Source organism: Carlito syrichta, unplaced genomic scaffold (assembly GCF_000164805.1).
Source record: "Carlito syrichta isolate Samal-C Ts95f unplaced genomic scaffold, Tarsius_syrichta-2.0.1 Scaffold308797, whole genome shotgun sequence".
Lineage (NCBI taxonomy): Eukaryota > Metazoa > Chordata > Mammalia > Primates > Tarsiidae > Carlito > Carlito syrichta.
The window spans coordinates 483586-488280 of NW_007252893.1; positions in this window are offsets into that span (position 1 = coordinate 483586).

Consider the following 4695-nt stretch of genomic DNA (forward strand, 5'->3'; position numbering starts at 1 on the left):
TTTTTCTTACTAATGAAATATTCCCAATAAGCCCTGTTTGTCAGTTACATTAATTTATTTTGACTATATCCCATCTGTCCTGAAGTTATATCTAGTCATGTCTGAATTCCAGTATGTCGAGTGTTTTCTCAAGCAGGAAATACTACCTTATATTAATTATTAAATATTACGTATTTATAATATAGAAATAATATGGAGATATAAATAAAGCATATGTATTTGATCTTAAAATAATGCCAATTCCCTCTAACCTTCAAATACTCCACTAAAAGCAATTATATATCCTTGTTTGAATCATAAGAATTTAGAAGCTTTTAATATATGAGGATAGCAATTGCTATTATAAACCAACTTAAGTTAGTTTGGTCTGGACTGAAAACAGGGACGTCTTAAACAATATTAGCACATTAACCAATGATTATAGCTTCTGTTCTAGATAAGGTCTTTCCAGAAAAAATCAATTCATTTTCCCTCAACTTATATAGTATTGTTGATATGGTAATATTTTTTGCCTTTATCTTGATAAACATGGAACATCACAGTTTTCTCTAACCTAGGAGGTTTTAGCTTAACTTTCTGCAGTTTGTTTTGTTTTGTTTTAGGGCCAGGTCGTTTTTCAAAGTCGATACCACTTTGTATTTTTCCGGGATCTTTAATATCTTCCCATTCCAAAAGTCATCAACACGTAGACCCACTATACTAATAACATTGTGATGATAAGACAATAGATTTAAAATGAATAAATAATCTGCTGATACATTCGTCAGAGACAGGGAAACAAGAAAAACTTTTATTTCAGAAAAAGTTGTGTAATTCCTCCACAAAATGAAAAAAAAATTACTGCACTTTTTCTTCATTTCCACTAAAAATGAAGACACAAGAGTTTTGACTCAATCTGTTTACTTAGTGATCTGAAAGACAGCCAAAATTAAATGAGACTCACGGTCTCTTACCGTGAGTAACTTCTCTTGAGTTTCTCCAGCTTACCCTTTGTGATAATAACTAAGTTCTTTTGTCACTTGACTCTTTGACACAGAAAATCTCTTATGACTCAAGCATTTGTGACATTTCAAAATGTTCCATAGAGGCAATAACAGACTTCAACTGTCAAGCATAGTGGAGACTTTTTCAGTTTTGAAGCAAGATGATGTCATCTTTTGCATGTAATCATTATTAGAAATAGCTTTTGGGTTGTTAATAGGGTATGAAAGTGTACAAGAGCTGAAACTTTGAACACTGCTATAATTTGGTTCATTAAATGCCTTTAAATCTCAAGCTGCAATTTGATCCCTAGTGTCTGAAGTAGGGCAAAGTGTTTGGGTTACCGGGATGGATCCTTCATAAATGGCTTGCTGTCCTCCGGGGTAATGAGTTCTCCCTCAATTAGTTCCTTTAAGAACAGGTTGTTAAAAAGACTCTGACAGCAGCCGGGCTCTGTGGCTCAGCCTGTAATGCCACGCCTTTGGGAGGCTGAGGTGAGTGGATTGCCTGAGCCCGCGGTTTCGAGACCCACCTGGGCAGCGAGACCTCATCTCTACAGTAAATCAGAATATCAGCCGGGCGTGGTAGCGCATGCCTGTAATTCCGGCTACTCCGAAGGCTGAGGCGGAAGGATCGGGAGCCCAGCAAGTGGAGGCTGCGGAGGCCGGGAGCGGCCACTGCACTCCAGTCTGGGTGACAGAGTGAGACTCCAACTCAAAACAAAAATAAAAATAAAAAAGACTCTGACAGCCCTCAGTGTGCAGAGATCACAAGTCCAGAAAGGAGACTGTTCCTTATCTCCTTTCTGGCCTTGTGATCTCTGCACACATTGGCTCCCCTTTCTTTTTTGCCAGGAGTAGAAGCAGTTTGAGGTCTTCACATGCAGAGATTGGCTGCAGACTTCTCAACAACCTACAGAACTGTGAGCTAAATAAGCCTCTTAAAAAAGAAATTACCCAGCCTTAGGTATTTCATTATAGCAGCAGAAATAGACTAAGACAAATGGTTACCACGTTATTATATAATTCTAAATGTTCTTCATGAATGTTTTTTATTACATTGACATAATTTTGGATCAATTATTAACCTCCTACTATTATTATACCTACATTGCAACTTCTCCTTCTTCAACTCACACTTTTCTCATAAGGATTTTGTTTTGATTATTTGACAAAGAAGGCAACATCTTGTTGGTAAATCTACTTTACGTATCAGTAAAACAATGAAAAATGAACTGTGGTAGCAGTATAACCTTTTCAAAAGTGTTTCTGAAGGCCAGAAGAACAAGAAATGATTTTCCAGGAGATATTCCTTAGAGTGGTACACCTGATGGTCCACTTTGCTTGGAAAGAGATAAGGTATTAGATAAAGGTATTTCACAATTCATACCAAGGGTGATTAATTTTGTTGGATGGCCAAGAATATGAAAGAAAAAAAAATTGAGCAATTAGGGAGAATTCTTTCAGAAAAGGATTCTTTCAGAGATCTTCTTTAATGGCTCAGCATAGAAACATATTTGTGTCACATGTAAATACCAAAAAACCATTATAACAGAAGAAATATTGATAATCTATAGGACAAGATTATTTAAACTAAAAAATTTAAGTAAGTCTTCTTCATCTGTCATTATCATACTTTCACAAAGACCTCATAAAGAAATTATTTATACATAGAGAGTCTATTCATAAAATCAATGGAAAGAACTTCCCATTTCTAAAGCCACTTTAGTTATTGTGGTCACTGAGTGCTTGCAGTCACTGAGTGCTGAACTTGTTTGCAGAAGTGAGCCGCCTCAAGCCTCAAACATTATCTCCTAAGGGTATCCTTGAAAAAGGTCAATTTGATTTACCCTTTTCACCTTGGAGAGAGTGGCAGCTTGTCATAACTCAAATAGATACTCATTTGGGTTTTGAAAATACTGTCTCTGTCTTTATACCTCTGCTCGTACCATTATCCAAGCTCTTAGAAGAGATGACAAGCCACCTTAGTGTTTTGTAAAGCATCATTTCTGACTAAGGAATTCATCATACAGCAGAACAAGGGAGGCAGCAGCCCAGTGTCAATGGAGATCATTAGTTTCCCCATTCTCATATCAGTTGTAAACTTCATTCAAGGTACAGAATATATTCTGCATTGGTATGGAAGTTAAATAAGTATAGGTAGGGGATACTACCTTTCATGGTTATTCTTAAGTATCTATTCATAAATATTTGCTTATTATTCCATGACTGATATCTTGTGGAACTTATAGATTAGAATATCTAAAAAGATAGACTTCCACAGGGGACCCACAATCTCAATGAATTAGAAGATAAAACAGGAACTTATCTTTTGTAGTTTCTGATACCATTTGGGGGAAAATGGGAATTTTGATGTTAGTCAGGTTGATTTTGATGTTGGTTAGGGTGATTTCCAAAGATTAGAGGCAGGGGAATGTTCAAATGGAGCCAAACTTTTATCTGGACCGGCTTTAGTGTTCTTTTATATCTAATGGTAAAAGAAGACTATTGTAACAGTATAAAAAGCAGACCCACCACGGGCACAGATCTTTCATAAATGAAGGTTTATGTTACTAAAGAAAACTTAGAACCTGACCAGTTGAGTTCTATGTTGAAATCAAAGGGGGCATGTCATAGTTAATGGAGGAGAAAGATCCAGAATTCTATCTGTGAGTCAGTGATCTGTTGTAGAAACTAGGAATTAATCTTTCCTAATATCTTTATGTAAATATATACAAATTATTCTTTATTACTTCAATCCCCCAAACTGTATATACAGTGTCTTATTTGGGGCTAACCGTGAATTTGTACAAAATGTACAACTTCAAGATATCTGGGCCTTGGTATTGTTTGCAGTAATGTAGTAATGTGACTTATTTTCCTTTGGGTCAAAGGGTCACAGATGCATGCAATTTACATTGAAAAAGAGATAACTGCTTTATGTTGGTTGGGGACAATTTTCCAGCTTCAAAGTTTAAGAATGGAAGAACTATTTATGTGGATTACTAAAGTGAATAGTTTCGTTTGTATTATTCAGCATGTGCACACCCTACCTATTTTAAGATGATTTCCCATTATGTAATTCTGAATTTTTCCACCTTCACTATGGGAGGAGTTACATCTTTCCTCTTGTCATCTCCTGGAGAGTTGGAAATGAGCACATGACCCACAATCACCCATTTAAATGTTCTTTCTTGCCACTTTGAATATTGAGGAAATAGCTTAAATGTAAGTAGCCAGCTGAGAAAAAAGACCCAATAGTGGTGGTAGTATGGAAATTAGAGCAGAAGGGTGCTGGGAGCTAATGATATATGACCTTGGGAGCATCCAAAGGGTCTGTCTCTGTGATATGACATTTATCAAATTTCACACTGCCTAGCTTTCCTTTTTCCTGATAATTTTCTAAACTTTGTTCTCTGGTCTTTCTGATGATTCTTTGAGTGGCTAGATATCCTTCCAACAAAGTTGTTTTCTGCTTAAGTTAGCTACTGTTAGCTAATCTTGTTTCCAAACCAAATCCCAAACTGATTTAGAGGAATAAGCAAGTGTCAGTATTTTAAAAATTAAATTAAAATGATTTAGTCTCATATTAGTCAGTATATATGAACTAAAATAATTTCACAAGGTTAACTGCATATCAAGAACACAAAAATATAGGATTCCATGAACTGACTGTCTGTGTCCTTGAGAATTCGTATGCTGAAACCCTTATAAC